Below are 18,873 nucleotides of genomic sequence, written 5' to 3'. Positions count from 1 at the left end.
ACAGTATCACACATGTCAGGAGATCTCAATTTTAAAAACACTGAATTAAGGAACGTATCAAACTGTATGCCAAGAACGTCATCATGCCGTAACATCAAGTCCTCTAATATCCAACGGTGAATCTCAAAGGCCGAAGGTTTATCAACTGAACGATCAAATTCACATTGGACGTTATTCTGCCTTTCCTCACTATCATCGTAAATCATTTCCATTACTTACAGTCAGGTAGAAATACAGCCACAAGGCAGAAGAAGCAGACGACACGCGAGGCGCCGCCGGCCCAGTCGCACGAGGTAAACACTGCTCGCTCGGCACCGAGGTGTTGCCAGGCGGGCAGCCAGCCAAGTACTAAGCGGGCCCGATGTTGCTTAACTTCGGTGATCGGACGAGAACCGGTGTATTCAACATGGTATGGCCGTTGGCGTCCTTATAATGTGGCCGCACGGCAGAGGAAGCCTTCGCCCCTTCTCCCAACACACGCAATCGCCGTTTTCCGTGGCACATTTGACGCAAAGCACGTCCTTCCACCGCCACGTGGGTGACACGCACAGCGCGGCTGCTCGTTGCACCGCCTGTCATTCGTTTGGTGCGTGCGGCCTCCGACACTCGCGGGAGACGCACCTTGTTCTTGTTATCCGGCGCAGGGCCGGGCGCCGGTAGGGGGTGAGCTGCGCGGGGTGTGGCAGTGTCCTGCTGGACCGGCGGAAGCTTTCTCACCTGGCTGACACGCGCCGCGCTTCCAGATATTTGCGTAATTTGCGCGTTGCATCCTCGCCTGTCGTGTCCCCTCCCCTTCCCTTCCGTCCCGACTTTGCTCGACTGCCGCTCGCTGCCGCTCGGGTCGCGCTCCATATGACCGCACAAGCACGACAAACATCTGCGAGATGGGCGCGGGCCGAACCGGCGTGTCCGAGACGCCGTGTGCGGCCGTTCGGAGCTACTAGAGTAGAGCAGCGCTGCGCTGGAAAGGTGCGAAAACACGGACAGAGGACACAGGAGGTTCAACAAAGCATCCATCTCCTCTAGAGGCGAAAGATAAATTTTTGTTTACAAATTTGCAGATGTGCACTGCTACAAAACAATATGCCCGGACGTGTTTCACAACATTTCTGTCGTTTCATACTGTTTCGTTATTTGCAGACACACTTTGCTAATCTTCCTTGGCACACTCTTCTTCAAACGGAGTTCCTTAATATCGCATCTTACGATAGTTTAAAATCAGTATGGACGCATCTTCGTCACACAAGAAGGGTAGCATGAAAAGAGGGCTGGCAGGGGTAGCGACAAAAAAGCAAAAAATGAAGACAGCCAGAGTTCCCAGGCGGTCGCCGATCCGAATACTAACGTTGTTGCTTATCTTCGGTGATCGGACGAGAACGGCTGTTTTTTTTTTTTTTTTTTTTTTTTTAATTTATGTATTTAGTTAGTTTTTCGAATTTAGCGCCGCTACAAAACAGTTGGCTCTGACGCGTTTCAAGGACACATCTGTCGATTCGTAGTGTTTCGTTGATTCCAACGACTTCCTAGCACTCTTCCTCCGCGCATTCTTGCTCAAACTGAGTTCATTACTGCAATTTCGTGTCTTACGTTTAGTACAGTACTTTAAAATGCTTGTGGAAGCATCTTTGTCACACCTGAAAGTTAGTATGAAGAAGAGGGCTGGCAGGTGTAGCGACGCAAAAATTAAAAAATGAGATAGAGCCAACAGCACCCGGTGTTCCCAGGCGGTCACCCATCCAAGTACTAAGCGGGCCCGATGTTGCTTAACTTCGGTGATCGGACGAGAACCGGTGTATTCAACATGGTATGGCCGTTGGCGTCCTTATAATGTGGCCGCACGGCAGAGGAAGCCTTCGCCCCTTCTCCCAACACACGCAATCGCCGTTTTCCGTGGCACATTTGACGCAAAGCACGTCCTTCCACCGCCACGTGGGTGACACGCACAGCGCGGCTGCTCGTTGCACCGCCTGTCATTCGTTTGGTGCGTGCGGCCTCCGACACTCGCGGGAGACGCACCTTGTTCTTGTTATCCGGCGCAGGGCCGGGCGCCGGTAGGGGGTGAGCTGCGCGGGGTGTGGCAGTGTCCTGCTGGACCGGCGGAAGCTTTCTCACCTGGCTGACACGCGCCGCGCTTCCAGATATTTGCGTAATTTGCGCGTTGCATCCTCGCCTGTCGTGTCCCCTCCCCTTCCCTTCCGTCCCGACTTTGCTCGACTGCCGCTCGCTGCCGCTCGGGTCGCGCTCCATATGACCGCACAAGCACGACAAACATCTGCGAGATGGGCGCGGGCCGAACCGGCGTGTCCGAGACGCCGTGTGCGGCCGTTCGGAGCTACTAGAGTAGAGCAGCGCTGCGCTGGAAAGGTGCGAAAACACGGACAGAGGACACAGGAGGTTCAACAAAGCATCCATCTCCTCTAGAGGCGAAAGATAAATTTTTGTTTACAAATTTGCAGATGTGCACTGCTACAAAACAATATGCCCGGACGTGTTTCACAACATTTCTGTCGTTTCATACTGTTTCGTTATTTGCAGACACACTTTGCTAATCTTCCTTGGCACACTCTTCTTCAAACGGAGTTCCTTAATATCGCATCTTACGATAGTTTAAAATCAGTATGGACGCATCTTCGTCACACAAGAAGGGTAGCATGAAAAGAGGGCTGGCAGGGGTAGCGACAAAAAAGCAAAAAATGAAGACAGCCAGAGTTCCCAGGCGGTCGCCGATCCGAATACTAACGTTGTTGCTTATCTTCGGTGATCGGACGAGAACGGCTGTTTTTTTTTTTTTTTTTTTTTTTTTTAATTTATGTATTTAGTTAGTTTTTCGAATTTAGCGCCGCTACAAAACAGTTGGCTCTGACGCGTTTCAAGGACACATCTGTCGATTCGTAGTGTTTCGTTGATTCCAACGACTTCCTAGCACTCTTCCTCCGCGCATTCTTGCTCAAACTGAGTTCATTACTGCAATTTCGTGTCTTACGTTTAGTACAGTACTTTAAAATGCTTGTGGAAGCATCTTTGTCACACCTGAAAGTTAGTATGAAGAAGAGGGCTGGCAGGTGTAGCGACGCAAAAATTAAAAAATGAGATAGAGCCAACAGCACCCGGTGTTCCCAGGCGGTCACCCATCCAAGTACTAAGCGGGCCCGATGTTGCTTAACTTCGGTGATCGGACGAGAACCGGTGTATTCAACATGGTATGGCCGTTGGCGTCCTTATAATGTGGCCGCACGGCAGAGGAAGCCTTCGCCCCTTCTCCCAACACACGCAATCGCCGTTTTCCGTGGCACATTTGACGCAAAGCACGTCCTTCCACCGCCACGTGGGTGACACGCACAGCGCGGCTGCTCGTTGCACCGCCTGTCATTCGTTTGGTGCGTGCGGCCTCCGACACTCGCGGGAGACGCACCTTGTTCTTGTTATCCGGCGCAGGGCCGGGCGCCGGTAGGGGGTGAGCTGCGCGGGGTGTGGCAGTGTCCTGCTGGACCGGCGGAAGCTTTCTCACCTGGCTGACACGCGCCGCGCTTCCAGATATTTGCGTAATTTGCGCGTTGCATCCTCGCCTGTCGTGTCCCCTCCCCTTCCCTTCCGTCCCGACTTTGCTCGACTGCCGCTCGCTGCCGCTCGGGTCGCGCTCCATATGACCGCACAAGCACGACAAACATCTGCGAGATGGGCGCGGGCCGAACCGGCGTGTCCGAGACGCCGTGTGCGGCCGTTCGGAGCTACTAGAGTAGAGCAGCGCTGCGCTGGAAAGGTGCGAAAACACGGACAGAGGACACAGGAGGTTCAACAAAGCATCCATCTCCTCTAGAGGCGAAAGATAAATTTTTGTTTACAAATTTGCAGATGTGCACTGCTACAAAACAATATGCCCGGACGTGTTTCACAACATTTCTGTCGTTTCATACTGTTTCGTTATTTGCAGACACACTTTGCTAATCTTCCTTGGCACACTCTTCTTCAAACGGAGTTCCTTAATATCGCATCTTACGATAGTTTAAAATCAGTATGGACGCATCTTCGTCACACAAGAAGGGTAGCATGAAAAGAGGGCTGGCAGGGGTAGCGACAAAAAAGCAAAAAATGAAGACAGCCAGAGTTCCCAGGCGGTCGCCGATCCGAATACTAACGTTGTTGCTTATCTTCGGTGATCGGACGAGAACGGCTGTTTTTTTTTTTTTTTTTTTTTTTTTTAATTTATGTATTTAGTTAGTTTTTCGAATTTAGCGCCGCTACAAAACAGTTGGCTCTGACGCGTTTCAAGGACACATCTGTCGATTCGTAGTGTTTCGTTGATTCCAACGACTTCCTAGCACTCTTCCTCCGCGCATTCTTGCTCAAACTGAGTTCATTACTGCAATTTCGTGTCTTACGTTTAGTACAGTACTTTAAAATGCTTGTGGAAGCATCTTTGTCACACCTGAAAGTTAGTATGAAGAAGAGGGCTGGCAGGTGTAGCGACGCAAAAATTAAAAAATGAGATAGAGCCAACAGCACCCGGTGTTCCCAGGCGGTCACCCATCCAAGTACTAAGCGGGCCCGATGTTGCTTAACTTCGGTGATCGGACGAGAACCGGTGTATTCAACATGGTATGGCCGTTGGCGTCCTTATAATGTGGCCGCACGGCAGAGGAAGCCTTCGCCCCTTCTCCCAACACACGCAATCGCCGTTTTCCGTGGCACATTTGACGCAAAGCACGTCCTTCCACCGCCACGTGGGTGACACGCACAGCGCGGCTGCTCGTTGCACCGCCTGTCATTCGTTTGGTGCGTGCGGCCTCCGACACTCGCGGGAGACGCACCTTGTTCTTGTTATCCGGCGCAGGGCCGGGCGCCGGTAGGGGGTGAGCTGCGCGGGGTGTGGCAGTGTCCTGCTGGACCGGCGGAAGCTTTCTCACCTGGCTGACACGCGCCGCGCTTCCAGATATTTGCGTAATTTGCGCGTTGCATCCTCGCCTGTCGTGTCCCCTCCCCTTCCCTTCCGTCCCGACTTTGCTCGACTGCCGCTCGCTGCCGCTCGGGTCGCGCTCCATATGACCGCACAAGCACGACAAACATCTGCGAGATGGGCGCGGGCCGAACCGGCGTGTCCGAGACGCCGTGTGCGGCCGTTCGGAGCTACTAGAGTAGAGCAGCGCTGCGCTGGAAAGGTGCGAAAACACGGACAGAGGACACAGGAGGTTCAACAAAGCATCCATCTCCTCTAGAGGCGAAAGATAAATTTTTGTTTACAAATTTGCAGATGTGCACTGCTACAAAACAATATGCCCGGACGTGTTTCACAACATTTCTGTCGTTTCATACTGTTTCGTTATTTGCAGACACACTTTGCTAATCTTCCTTGGCACACTCTTCTTCAAACGGAGTTCCTTAATATCGCATCTTACGATAGTTTAAAATCAGTATGGACGCATCTTCGTCACACAAGAAGGGTAGCATGAAAAGAGGGCTGGCAGGGGTAGCGACAAAAAAGCAAAAAATGAAGACAGCCAGAGTTCCCAGGCGGTCGCCGATCCGAATACTAACGTTGTTGCTTATCTTCGGTGATCGGACGAGAACGGCTGTTTTTTTTCTTTTTTTTTTTTTTTTTAATTTATGTATTTAGTTAGTTTTTCGAATTTAGCGCCGCTACAAAACAGTTGGCTCTGACGCGTTTCAAGGACACATCTGTCGATTCGTAGTGTTTCGTTGATTCCAACGACTTCCTAGCACTCTTCCTCCGCGCATTCTTGCTCAAACTGAGTTCATTACTGCAATTTCGTGTCTTACGTTTAGTACAGTACTTTAAAATGCTTGTGGAAGCATCTTTGTCACACCTGAAAGTTAGTATGAAGAAGAGGGCTGGCAGGTGTAGCGACGCAAAAATTAAAAAATGAGATAGAGCCAACAGCACCCGGTGTTCCCAGGCGGTCACCCATCCAAGTACTAAGCGGGCCCGATGTTGCTTAACTTCGGTGATCGGACGAGAACCGGTGTATTCAACATGGTATGGCCGTTGGCGTCCTTATAATGTGGCCGCACGGCAGAGGAAGCCTTCGCCCCTTCTCCCAACACACGCAATCGCCGTTTTCCGTGGCACATTTGACGCAAAGCACGTCCTTCCACCGCCACGTGGGTGACACGCACAGCGCGGCTGCTCGTTGCACCGCCTGTCATTCGTTTGGTGCGTGCGGCCTCCGACACTCGCGGGAGACGCACCTTGTTCTTGTTATCCGGCGCAGGGCCGGGCGCCGGTAGGGGGTGAGCTGCGCGGGGTGTGGCAGTGTCCTGCTGGACCGGCGGAAGCTTTCTCACCTGGCTGACACGCGCCGCGCTTCCAGATATTTGCGTAATTTGCGCGTTGCATCCTCGCCTGTCGTGTCCCCTCCCCTTCCCTTCCGTCCCGACTTTGCTCGACTGCCGCTCGCTGCCGCTCGGGTCGCGCTCCATATGACCGCACAAGCACGACAAACATCTGCGAGATGGGCGCGGGCCGAACCGGCGTGTCCGAGACGCCGTGTGCGGCCGTTCGGAGCTACTAGAGTAGAGCAGCGCTGCGCTGGAAAGGTGCGAAAACACGGACAGAGGACACAGGAGGTTCAACAAAGCATCCATCTCCTCTAGAGGCGAAAGATAAATTTTTGTTTACAAATTTGCAGATGTGCACTGCTACAAAACAATATGCCCGGACGTGTTTCACAACATTTCTGTCGTTTCATACTGTTTCGTTATTTGCAGACACACTTTGCTAATCTTCCTTGGCACACTCTTCTTCAAACGGAGTTCCTTAATATCGCATCTTACGATAGTTTAAAATCAGTATGGACGCATCTTCGTCACACAAGAAGGGTAGCATGAAAAGAGGGCTGGCAGGGGTAGCGACAAAAAAGCAAAAAATGAAGACAGCCAGAGTTCCCAGGCGGTCGCCGATCCGAATACTAACGTTGTTGCTTATCTTCGGTGATCGGACGAGAACGGCTGTTTTTTTTTTTTTTTTTTTTTTTTTTAATTTATGTATTTAGTTAGTTTTTCGAATTTAGCGCCGCTACAAAACAGTTGGCTCTGACGCGTTTCAAGGACACATCTGTCGATTCGTAGTGTTTCGTTGATTCCAACGACTTCCTAGCACTCTTCCTCCGCGCATTCTTGCTCAAACTGAGTTCATTACTGCAATTTCGTGTCTTACGTTTAGTACAGTACTTTAAAATGCTTGTGGAAGCATCTTTGTCACACCTGAAAGTTAGTATGAAGAAGAGGGCTGGCAGGTGTAGCGACGCAAAAATTAAAAAATGAGATAGAGCCAACAGCACCCGGTGTTCCCAGGCGGTCACCCATCCAAGTACTAAGCGGGCCCGATGTTGCTTAACTTCGGTGATCGGACGAGAACCGGTGTATTCAACATGGTATGGCCGTTGGCGTCCTTATAATGTGGCCGCACGGCAGAGGAAGCCTTCGCCCCTTCTCCCAACACACGCAATCGCCGTTTTCCGTGGCACATTTGACGCAAAGCACGTCCTTCCACCGCCACGTGGGTGACACGCACAGCGCGGCTGCTCGTTGCACCGCCTGTCATTCGTTTGGTGCGTGCGGCCTCCGACACTCGCGGGAGACGCACCTTGTTCTTGTTATCCGGCGCAGGGCCGGGCGCCGGTAGGGGGTGAGCTGCGCGGGGTGTGGCAGTGTCCTGCTGGACCGGCGGAAGCTTTCTCACCTGGCTGACACGCGCCGCGCTTCCAGATATTTGCGTAATTTGCGCGTTGCATCCTCGCCTGTCGTGTCCCCTCCCCTTCCCTTCCGTCCCGACTTTGCTCGACTGCCGCTCGCTGCCGCTCGGGTCGCGCTCCATATGACCGCACAAGCACGACAAACATCTGCGAGATGGGCGCGGGCCGAACCGGCGTGTCCGAGACGCCGTGTGCGGCCGTTCGGAGCTACTAGAGTAGAGCAGCGCTGCGCTGGAAAGGTGCGAAAACACGGACAGAGGACACAGGAGGTTCAACAAAGCATCCATCTCCTCTAGAGGCGAAAGATAAATTTTTGTTTACAAATTTGCAGATGTGCACTGCTACAAAACAATATGCCCGGACGTGTTTCACAACATTTCTGTCGTTTCATACTGTTTCGTTATTTGCAGACACACTTTGCTAATCTTCCTTGGCACACTCTTCTTCAAACGGAGTTCCTTAATATCGCATCTTACGATAGTTTAAAATCAGTATGGACGCATCTTCGTCACACAAGAAGGGTAGCATGAAAAGAGGGCTGGCAGGGGTAGCGACAAAAAAGCAAAAAATGAAGACAGCCAGAGTTCCCAGGCGGTCGCCGATCCGAATACTAACGTTGTTGCTTATCTTCGGTGATCGGACGAGAACGGCTGTTTTTTTTTTTTTTTTTTTTTTTTTAATTTATGTATTTAGTTAGTTTTTCGAATTTAGCGCCGCTACAAAACAGTTGGCTCTGACGCGTTTCAAGGACACATCTGTCGATTCGTAGTGTTTCGTTGATTCCAACGACTTCCTAGCACTCTTCCTCCGCGCATTCTTGCTCAAACTGAGTTCATTACTGCAATTTCGTGTCTTACGTTTAGTACAGTACTTTAAAATGCTTGTGGAAGCATCTTTGTCACACCTGAAAGTTAGTATGAAGAAGAGGGCTGGCAGGTGTAGCGACGCAAAAATTAAAAAATGAGATAGAGCCAACAGCACCCGGTGTTCCCAGGCGGTCACCCATCCAAGTACTAAGCGGGCCCGATGTTGCTTAACTTCGGTGATCGGACGAGAACCGGTGTATTCAACATGGTATGGCCGTTGGCGTCCTTATAATGTGGCCGCACGGCAGAGGAAGCCTTCGCCCCTTCTCCCAACACACGCAATCGCCGTTTTCCGTGGCACATTTGACGCAAAGCACGTCCTTCCACCGCCACGTGGGTGACACGCACAGCGCGGCTGCTCGTTGCACCGCCTGTCATTCGTTTGGTGCGTGCGGCCTCCGACACTCGCGGGAGACGCACCTTGTTCTTGTTATCCGGCGCAGGGCCGGGCGCCGGTAGGGGGTGAGCTGCGCGGGGTGTGGCAGTGTCCTGCTGGACCGGCGGAAGCTTTCTCACCTGGCTGACACGCGCCGCGCTTCCAGATATTTGCGTAATTTGCGCGTTGCATCCTCGCCTGTCGTGTCCCCTCCCCTTCCCTTCCGTCCCGACTTTGCTCGACTGCCGCTCGCTGCCGCTCGGGTCGCGCTCCATATGACCGCACAAGCACGACAAACATCTGCGAGATGGGCGCGGGCCGAACCGGCGTGTCCGAGACGCCGTGTGCGGCCGTTCGGAGCTACTAGAGTAGAGCAGCGCTGCGCTGGAAAGGTGCGAAAACACGGACAGAGGACACAGGAGGTTCAACAAAGCATCCATCTCCTCTAGAGGCGAAAGATAAATTTTTGTTTACAAATTTGCAGATGTGCACTGCTACAAAACAATATGCCCGGACGTGTTTCACAACATTTCTGTCGTTTCATACTGTTTCGTTATTTGCAGACACACTTTGCTAATCTTCCTTGGCACACTCTTCTTCAAACGGAGTTCCTTAATATCGCATCTTACGATAGTTTAAAATCAGTATGGACGCATCTTCGTCACACAAGAAGGGTAGCATGAAAAGAGGGCTGGCAGGGGTAGCGACAAAAAAGCAAAAAATGAAGACAGCCAGAGTTCCCAGGCGGTCGCCGATCCGAATACTAACGTTGTTGCTTATCTTCGGTGATCGGACGAGAACGGCTGTTTTTTTTTTTTTTTTTTTTTTTTTTAATTTATGTATTTAGTTAGTTTTTCGAATTTAGCGCCGCTACAAAACAGTTGGCTCTGACGCGTTTCAAGGACACATCTGTCGATTCGTAGTGTTTCGTTGATTCCAACGACTTCCTAGCACTCTTCCTCCGCGCATTCTTGCTCAAACTGAGTTCATTACTGCAATTTCGTGTCTTACGTTTAGTACAGTACTTTAAAATGCTTGTGGAAGCATCTTTGTCACACCTGAAAGTTAGTATGAAGAAGAGGGCTGGCAGGTGTAGCGACGCAAAAATTAAAAAATGAGATAGAGCCAACAGCACCCGGTGTTCCCAGGCGGTCACCCATCCAAGTACTAAGCGGGCCCGATGTTGCTTAACTTCGGTGATCGGACGAGAACCGGTGTATTCAACATGGTATGGCCGTTGGCGTCCTTATAATGTGGCCGCACGGCAGAGGAAGCCTTCGCCCCTTCTCCCAACACACGCAATCGCCGTTTTCCGTGGCACATTTGACGCAAAGCACGTCCTTCCACCGCCACGTGGGTGACACGCACAGCGCGGCTGCTCGTTGCACCGCCTGTCATTCGTTTGGTGCGTGCGGCCTCCGACACTCGCGGGAGACGCACCTTGTTCTTGTTATCCGGCGCAGGGCCGGGCGCCGGTAGGGGGTGAGCTGCGCGGGGTGTGGCAGTGTCCTGCTGGACCGGCGGAAGCTTTCTCACCTGGCTGACACGCGCCGCGCTTCCAGATATTTGCGTAATTTGCGCGTTGCATCCTCGCCTGTCGTGTCCCCTCCCCTTCCCTTCCGTCCCGACTTTGCTCGACTGCCGCTCGCTGCCGCTCGGGTCGCGCTCCATATGACCGCACAAGCACGACAAACATCTGCGAGATGGGCGCGGGCCGAACCGGCGTGTCCGAGACGCCGTGTGCGGCCGTTCGGAGCTACTAGAGTAGAGCAGCGCTGCGCTGGAAAGGTGCGAAAACACGGACAGAGGACACAGGAGGTTCAACAAAGCATCCATCTCCTCTAGAGGCGAAAGATAAATTTTTGTTTACAAATTTGCAGATGTGCACTGCTACAAAACAATATGCCCGGACGTGTTTCACAACATTTCTGTCGTTTCATACTGTTTCGTTATTTGCAGACACACTTTGCTAATCTTCCTTGGCACACTCTTCTTCAAACGGAGTTCCTTAATATCGCATCTTACGATAGTTTAAAATCAGTATGGACGCATCTTCGTCACACAAGAAGGGTAGCATGAAAAGAGGGCTGGCAGGGGTAGCGACAAAAAAGCAAAAAATGAAGACAGCCAGAGTTCCCAGGCGGTCGCCGATCCGAATACTAACGTTGTTGCTTATCTTCGGTGATCGGACGAGAACGGCTGTTTTTTTTTTTTTTTTTTTTTTTTTAATTTATGTATTTAGTTAGTTTTTCGAATTTAGCGCCGCTACAAAACAGTTGGCTCTGACGCGTTTCAAGGACACATCTGTCGATTCGTAGTGTTTCGTTGATTCCAACGACTTCCTAGCACTCTTCCTCCGCGCATTCTTGCTCAAACTGAGTTCATTACTGCAATTTCGTGTCTTACGTTTAGTACAGTACTTTAAAATGCTTGTGGAAGCATCTTTGTCACACCTGAAAGTTAGTATGAAGAAGAGGGCTGGCAGGTGTAGCGACGCAAAAATTAAAAAATGAGATAGAGCCAACAGCACCCGGTGTTCCCAGGCGGTCACCCATCCAAGTACTAAGCGGGCCCGATGTTGCTTAACTTCGGTGATCGGACGAGAACCGGTGTATTCAACATGGTATGGCCGTTGGCGTCCTTATAATGTGGCCGCACGGCAGAGGAAGCCTTCGCCCCTTCTCCCAACACACGCAATCGCCGTTTTCCGTGGCACATTTGACGCAAAGCACGTCCTTCCACCGCCACGTGGGTGACACGCACAGCGCGGCTGCTCGTTGCACCGCCTGTCATTCGTTTGGTGCGTGCGGCCTCCGACACTCGCGGGAGACGCACCTTGTTCTTGTTATCCGGCGCAGGGCCGGGCGCCGGTAGGGGGTGAGCTGCGCGGGGTGTGGCAGTGTCCTGCTGGACCGGCGGAAGCTTTCTCACCTGGCTGACACGCGCCGCGCTTCCAGATATTTGCGTAATTTGCGCGTTGCATCCTCGCCTGTCGTGTCCCCTCCCCTTCCCTTCCGTCCCGACTTTGCTCGACTGCCGCTCGCTGCCGCTCGGGTCGCGCTCCATATGACCGCACAAGCACGACAAACATCTGCGAGATGGGCGCGGGCCGAACCGGCGTGTCCGAGACGCCGTGTGCGGCCGTTCGGAGCTACTAGAGTAGAGCAGCGCTGCGCTGGAAAGGTGCGAAAACACGGACAGAGGACACAGGAGGTTCAACAAAGCATCCATCTCCTCTAGAGGCGAAAGATAAATTTTTGTTTACAAATTTGCAGATGTGCACTGCTACAAAACAATATGCCCGGACGTGTTTCACAACATTTCTGTCGTTTCATACTGTTTCGTTATTTGCAGACACACTTTGCTAATCTTCCTTGGCACACTCTTCTTCAAACGGAGTTCCTTAATATCGCATCTTACGATAGTTTAAAATCAGTATGGACGCATCTTCGTCACACAAGAAGGGTAGCATGAAAAGAGGGCTGGCAGGGGTAGCGACAAAAAAGCAAAAAATGAAGACAGCCAGAGTTCCCAGGCGGTCGCCGATCCGAATACTAACGTTGTTGCTTATCTTCGGTGATCGGACGAGAACGGCTGTTTTTTTTTTTTTTTTTTTTTTTTTTAATTTATGTATTTAGTTAGTTTTTCGAATTTAGCGCCGCTACAAAACAGTTGGCTCTGACGCGTTTCAAGGACACATCTGTCGATTCGTAGTGTTTCGTTGATTCCAACGACTTCCTAGCACTCTTCCTCCGCGCATTCTTGCTCAAACTGAGTTCATTACTGCAATTTCGTGTCTTACGTTTAGTACAGTACTTTAAAATGCTTGTGGAAGCATCTTTGTCACACCTGAAAGTTAGTATGAAGAAGAGGGCTGGCAGGTGTAGCGACGCAAAAATTAAAAAATGAGATAGAGCCAACAGCACCCGGTGTTCCCAGGCGGTCACCCATCCAAGTACTAAGCGGGCCCGATGTTGCTTAACTTCGGTGATCGGACGAGAACCGGTGTATTCAACATGGTATGGCCGTTGGCGTCCTTATAATGTGGCCGCACGGCAGAGGAAGCCTTCGCCCCTTCTCCCAACACACGCAATCGCCGTTTTCCGTGGCACATTTGACGCAAAGCACGTCCTTCCACCGCCACGTGGGTGACACGCACAGCGCGGCTGCTCGTTGCACCGCCTGTCATTCGTTTGGTGCGTGCGGCCTCCGACACTCGCGGGAGACGCACCTTGTTCTTGTTATCCGGCGCAGGGCCGGGCGCCGGTAGGGGGTGAGCTGCGCGGGGTGTGGCAGTGTCCTGCTGGACCGGCGGAAGCTTTCTCACCTGGCTGACACGCGCCGCGCTTCCAGATATTTGCGTAATTTGCGCGTTGCATCCTCGCCTGTCGTGTCCCCTCCCCTTCCCTTCCGTCCCGACTTTGCTCGACTGCCGCTCGCTGCCGCTCGGGTCGCGCTCCATATGACCGCACAAGCACGACAAACATCTGCGAGATGGGCGCGGGCCGAACCGGCGTGTCCGAGACGCCGTGTGCGGCCGTTCGGAGCTACTAGAGTAGAGCAGCGCTGCGCTGGAAAGGTGCGAAAACACGGACAGAGGACACAGGAGGTTCAACAAAGCATCCATCTCCTCTAGAGGCGAAAGATAAATTTTTGTTTACAAATTTGCAGATGTGCACTGCTACAAAACAATATGCCCGGACGTGTTTCACAACATTTCTGTCGTTTCATACTGTTTCGTTATTTGCAGACACACTTTGCTAATCTTCCTTGGCACACTCTTCTTCAAACGGAGTTCCTTAATATCGCATCTTACGATAGTTTAAAATCAGTATGGACGCATCTTCGTCACACAAGAAGGGTAGCATGAAAAGAGGGCTGGCAGGGGTAGCGACAAAAAAGCAAAAAATGAAGACAGCCAGAGTTCCCAGGCGGTCGCCGATCCGAATACTAACGTTGTTGCTTATCTTCGGTGATCGGACGAGAACGGCTGTTTTTTTTTTTTTTTTTTTTTTTTTAATTTATGTATTTAGTTAGTTTTTCGAATTTAGCGCCGCTACAAAACAGTTGGCTCTGACGCGTTTCAAGGACACATCTGTCGATTCGTAGTGTTTCGTTGATTCCAACGACTTCCTAGCACTCTTCCTCCGCGCATTCTTGCTCAAACTGAGTTCATTACTGCAATTTCGTGTCTTACGTTTAGTACAGTACTTTAAAATGCTTGTGGAAGCATCTTTGTCACACCTGAAAGTTAGTATGAAGAAGAGGGCTGGCAGGTGTAGCGACGCAAAAATTAAAAAATGAGATAGAGCCAACAGCACCCGGTGTTCCCAGGCGGTCACCCATCCAAGTACTAAGCGGGCCCGATGTTGCTTAACTTCGGTGATCGGACGAGAACCGGTGTATTCAACATGGTATGGCCGTTGGCGTCCTTATAATGTGGCCGCACGGCAGAGGAAGCCTTCGCCCCTTCTCCCAACACACGCAATCGCCGTTTTCCGTGGCACATTTGACGCAAAGCACGTCCTTCCACCGCCACGTGGGTGACACGCACAGCGCGGCTGCTCGTTGCACCGCCTGTCATTCGTTTGGTGCGTGCGGCCTCCGACACTCGCGGGAGACGCACCTTGTTCTTGTTATCCGGCGCAGGGCCGGGCGCCGGTAGGGGGTGAGCTGCGCGGGGTGTGGCAGTGTCCTGCTGGACCGGCGGAAGCTTTCTCACCTGGCTGACACGCGCCGCGCTTCCAGATATTTGCGTAATTTGCGCGTTGCATCCTCGCCTGTCGTGTCCCCTCCCCTTCCCTTCCGTCCCGACTTTGCTCGACTGCCGCTCGCTGCCGCTCGGGTCGCGCTCCATATGACCGCACAAGCACGACAAACATCTGCGAGATGGGCGCGGGCCGAACCGGCGTGTCCGAGACGCCGTGTGCGGCCGTTCGGAGCTACTAGAGTAGAGCAGCGCTGCGCTGGAAAGGTGCGAAAACACGGACAGAGGACACAGGAGGTTCAACAAAGCATCCATCTCCTCTAGAGGCGAAAGATAAATTTTTGTTTACAAATTTGCAGATGTGCACTGCTACAAAACAATATGCCCGGACGTGTTTCACAACATTTCTGTCGTTTCATACTGTTTCGTTATTTGCAGACACACTTTGCTAATCTTCCTTGGCACACTCTTCTTCAAACGGAGTTCCTTAATATCGCATCTTACGATAGTTTAAAATCAGTATGGACGCATCTTCGTCACACAAGAAGGGTAGCATGAAAAGAGGGCTGGCAGGGGTAGCGACAAAAAAGCAAAAAATGAAGACAGCCAGAGTTCCCAGGCGGTCGCCGATCCGAATACTAACGTTGTTGCTTATCTTCGGTGATCGGACGAGAACGGCTGTTTTTTTTTTTTTTTTTTTTTTTTTTAATTTATGTATTTAGTTAGTTTTTCGAATTTAGCGCCGCTACAAAACAGTTGGCTCTGACGCGTTTCAAGGACACATCTGTCGATTCGTAGTGTTTCGTTGATTCCAACGACTTCCTAGCACTCTTCCTCCGCGCATTCTTGCTCAAACTGAGTTCATTACTGCAATTTCGTGTCTTACGTTTAGTACAGTACTTTAAAATGCTTGTGGAAGCATCTTTGTCACACCTGAAAGTTAGTATGAAGAAGAGGGCTGGCAGGTGTAGCGACGCAAAAATTAAAAAATGAGATAGAGCCAACAGCACCCGGTGTTCCCAGGCGGTCACCCATCCAAGTACTAAGCGGGCCCGATGTTGCTTAACTTCGGTGATCGGACGAGAACCGGTGTATTCAACATGGTATGGCCGTTGGCGTCCTTATAATGTGGCCGCACGGCAGAGGAAGCCTTCGCCCCTTCTCCCAACACACGCAATCGCCGTTTTCCGTGGCACATTTGACGCAAAGCACGTCCTTCCACCGCCACGTGGGTGACACGCACAGCGCGGCTGCTCGTTGCACCGCCTGTCATTCGTTTGGTGCGTGCGGCCTCCGACACTCGCGGGAGACGCACCTTGTTCTTGTTATCCGGCGCAGGGCCGGGCGCCGGTAGGGGGTGAGCTGCGCGGGGTGTGGCAGTGTCCTGCTGGACCGGCGGAAGCTTTCTCACCTGGCTGACACGCGCCGCGCTTCCAGATATTTGCGTAATTTGCGCGTTGCATCCTCGCCTGTCGTGTCCCCTCCCCTTCCCTTCCGTCCCGACTTTGCTCGACTGCCGCTCGCTGCCGCTCGGGTCGCGCTCCATATGACCGCACAAGCACGACAAACATCTGCGAGATGGGCGCGGGCCGAACCGGCGTGTCCGAGACGCCGTGTGCGGCCGTTCGGAGCTACTAGAGTAGAGCAGCGCTGCGCTGGAAAGGTGCGAAAACACGGACAGAGGACACAGGAGGTTCAACAAAGCATCCATCTCCTCTAGAGGCGAAAGATAAATTTTTGTTTACAAATTTGCAGATGTGCACTGCTACAAAACAATATGCCCGGACGTGTTTCACAACATTTCTGTCGTTTCATACTGTTTCGTTATTTGCAGACACACTTTGCTAATCTTCCTTGGCACACTCTTCTTCAAACGGAGTTCCTTAATATCGCATCTTACGATAGTTTAAAATCAGTATGGACGCATCTTCGTCACACAAGAAGGGTAGCATGAAAAGAGGGCTGGCAGGGGTAGCGACAAAAAAGCAAAAAATGAAGACAGCCAGAGTTCCCAGGCGGTCGCCGATCCGAATACTAACGTTGTTGCTTATCTTCGGTGATCGGACGAGAACGGCTGTTTTTTTTTTTTTTTTTAATTTATGTATTTAGTTAGTTTTTCGAATTTAGCGCCGCTACAAAACAGAAAACAGTTGGCTCTGACGCGTTTCAAGGACACATCTGTCGATTCGTAGTGTTTCGTTGATTCCAACGACTTCCTAGCACTCTTCCTCCGCGCATTCTTGCTCAAACTGAGTTCATTACTGCAATTTCGTGTCTTACGTTTAGTACAGTACTTTAAAATGCTTGTGGAAGCATCTTTGTCACACCTGAAAGTTAGTATGAAGAAGAGGGCTGGCAGGTGTAGCGACGCAAAAATTAAAAAATGAGATAGAGCCAACAGCACCCGGTGTTCCCAGGCGGTCACCCATCCAAGTACTAAGCGGGCCCGATGTTGCTTAACTTCGGTGATCGGACGAGAACCGGTGTATTCAACATGGTATGGCCGTTGGCGTCCTTATAATGTGGCCGCACGGCAGAGGAAGCCTTCGCCCCTTCTCCCAACACACGCAATCGCCGTTTTCCGTGGCACATTTGACGCAAAGCACGTCCTTCCACCGCCACGTGGGTGACACGCACAGCGCGGCTGCTCGTTGCACCGCCTGTCATTCGTTTGGTGCGTGCGGCCTCCGACACTCGCGGGAGACGCACCTTGTTCTTGTTATCCGGCGCAGGGCCGGGCGCCGGTAGGGGGTGAGCTGCGCGGGGTGTGGCAGTGTCCTGCTGGACCGGCGGAAGCTTTCTCACCTGGCTGACACGCGCCGCGCTTCCAGATATTTGCGTAATTTGCGCGTTGCATCCTCGCCTGTCGTGTCCCCTCCCCTTCCCTTCCGTCCCGACTTTGCTCGACTGCCGCTCGCTGCCGCTCGGGTCGCGCTCCATATGACCGCACAAGCACGACAAACATCTGCGAGATGGGCGCGGGCCGAACCGGCGTGTCCGAGACGCCGTGTGCGGCCGTTCGGAGCTACTAGAGTAGAGCAGCGCTGCGCTGGAAAGGTGCGAAAACACGGACAGAGGACACAGGAGGTTCAACAAAGCATCCATCTCCTCTAGAGGCGAAAGATAAATTTTTGTTTACAAATTTGCAGATGTGCACTGCTACAAAACAATATGCCCGGACGTGTTTCACAACATTTCTGTCGTTTCATACTGTTTCGTTATTTGCAGACACACTTTGCTAATCTTCCTTGGCACACTCTTCTTCAAACGGAGTTCCTTAATATCGCATCTTACGATAGTTTAAAATCAGTATGGACGCATCTTCGTCACACAAGAAGGGTAGCATGAAAAGAGGGCTGGCAGGGGTAGCGACAAAAAAGCAAAAAATGAAGACAGCCAGAGTTCCCAGGCGGTCGCCGATCCGAATACTAACGTTGTTGCTTATCTTCGGTGATCGGACGAGAACGGCTGTTTTTTTTTTTTTTTTTTTTTTTTTTAATTTATGTATTTAGTTAGTTTTTCGAATTTAGCGCCGCTACAAAACAGTTGGCTCTGACGCGTTTCAAGGACACATCTGTCGATTCGTAGTGTTTCGTTGATTCCAACGACTTCCTAGCACTCTTCCTCCGCGCATTCTTGCTCAAACTGAGTTCATTACTGCAATTTCGTGTCTTACGTTTAGTACAGTACTTTAAAATGCTTGTGGAAGCATCTTTGTCACACCTGAAAGTTAGTATGAAGAAGAGGGCTGGCAGGTGTAGCGACGCAAAAATTAAAAAATGAGATAGAGCCAACAGCACCCGGTGTTCCCAGGCGGTCACCCATCCAAGTACTAAGCGGGCCCGATGTTGCTTAACTTCGGTGATCGGACGAGAACCGGTGTATTCAACATGGTATGGCCGTTGGCGTCCTTATAATGTGGCCGCACGGCAGAGGAAGCCTTCGCCCCTTCTCCCAACACACGCAATCGCCGTTTTCCGTGGCACATTTGACGCAAAGCACGTCCTTCCACCGCCACGTGGGTGACACGCACAGCGCGGCTGCTCGTTGCACCGCCTGTCATTCGTTTGGTGCGTGCGGCCTCCGACACTCGCGGGAGACGCACCTTGTTCTTGTTATCCGGCGCAGGGCCGGGCGCCGGTAGGGGGTGAGCTGCGCGGGGTGTGGCAGTGTCCTGCTGGACCGGCGGAAGCTTTCTCACCTGGCTGACACGCG

The 18,873-nt window shown here is 51.8% G+C and overlaps 13 non-coding genes and 1 pseudogene across 13 annotated transcripts; all 14 read right to left on the bottom strand.

Annotated features, from left to right (window-relative positions):
* Positions 1-305: 305 nt before the first annotated feature.
* Positions 306-423, bottom strand: LOC124791158 (annotated as a pseudogene).
* A 1,276-nt stretch (positions 424-1,699) lies between these two features.
* LOC124790489 lies at positions 1,700-1,818 on the bottom strand. Its single transcript, XR_007016285.1, has one exon. It is a non-coding gene; the product is annotated as a 5S ribosomal RNA (ribosomal RNA).
* Positions 1,819-3,095: 1,277 nt separating this feature from the next.
* Positions 3,096-3,214, bottom strand: LOC124790488. The gene has a single exon (XR_007016284.1). It is a non-coding gene; the product is annotated as a 5S ribosomal RNA (ribosomal RNA).
* Positions 3,215-4,491: 1,277 nt separating this feature from the next.
* On the bottom strand, positions 4,492-4,610 carry LOC124790487. Its single transcript, XR_007016283.1, has one exon. It is a non-coding gene; the product is annotated as a 5S ribosomal RNA (ribosomal RNA).
* Positions 4,611-5,887: 1,277 nt separating this feature from the next.
* On the bottom strand, positions 5,888-6,006 carry LOC124790486. The gene has a single exon (XR_007016282.1). It is a non-coding gene; the product is annotated as a 5S ribosomal RNA (ribosomal RNA).
* A 1,277-nt stretch (positions 6,007-7,283) lies between these two features.
* LOC124790485 lies at positions 7,284-7,402 on the bottom strand. The gene has a single exon (XR_007016281.1). It is a non-coding gene; the product is annotated as a 5S ribosomal RNA (ribosomal RNA).
* Positions 7,403-8,678: 1,276 nt separating this feature from the next.
* Positions 8,679-8,797, bottom strand: LOC124790484. The gene has a single exon (XR_007016280.1). It is a non-coding gene; the product is annotated as a 5S ribosomal RNA (ribosomal RNA).
* Positions 8,798-10,074: 1,277 nt separating this feature from the next.
* Positions 10,075-10,193, bottom strand: LOC124790483. The gene has a single exon (XR_007016279.1). It is a non-coding gene; the product is annotated as a 5S ribosomal RNA (ribosomal RNA).
* Positions 10,194-11,469: 1,276 nt separating this feature from the next.
* LOC124790482 lies at positions 11,470-11,588 on the bottom strand. Its single transcript, XR_007016278.1, has one exon. It is a non-coding gene; the product is annotated as a 5S ribosomal RNA (ribosomal RNA).
* Positions 11,589-12,865: 1,277 nt separating this feature from the next.
* LOC124790480 lies at positions 12,866-12,984 on the bottom strand. The gene has a single exon (XR_007016276.1). It is a non-coding gene; the product is annotated as a 5S ribosomal RNA (ribosomal RNA).
* A 1,276-nt stretch (positions 12,985-14,260) lies between these two features.
* LOC124790479 lies at positions 14,261-14,379 on the bottom strand. The gene has a single exon (XR_007016275.1). It is a non-coding gene; the product is annotated as a 5S ribosomal RNA (ribosomal RNA).
* Positions 14,380-15,656: 1,277 nt separating this feature from the next.
* On the bottom strand, positions 15,657-15,775 carry LOC124790478. Its single transcript, XR_007016274.1, has one exon. It is a non-coding gene; the product is annotated as a 5S ribosomal RNA (ribosomal RNA).
* Positions 15,776-17,050: 1,275 nt separating this feature from the next.
* Positions 17,051-17,169, bottom strand: LOC124790477. The gene has a single exon (XR_007016273.1). It is a non-coding gene; the product is annotated as a 5S ribosomal RNA (ribosomal RNA).
* A 1,277-nt stretch (positions 17,170-18,446) lies between these two features.
* On the bottom strand, positions 18,447-18,565 carry LOC124790476. The gene has a single exon (XR_007016272.1). It is a non-coding gene; the product is annotated as a 5S ribosomal RNA (ribosomal RNA).
* Between the last annotated feature and the right edge of the window lie 308 nt (positions 18,566-18,873).

Source organism: Schistocerca piceifrons, chromosome 3 (genome assembly GCF_021461385.2).
Source record: "Schistocerca piceifrons isolate TAMUIC-IGC-003096 chromosome 3, iqSchPice1.1, whole genome shotgun sequence".
Taxonomy (NCBI): domain Eukaryota; kingdom Metazoa; phylum Arthropoda; class Insecta; order Orthoptera; family Acrididae; genus Schistocerca; species Schistocerca piceifrons.
The sequence above is the reverse complement of the archived record's forward strand: the minus strand, read 5'-3'. Positions and strand labels throughout refer to the sequence as shown.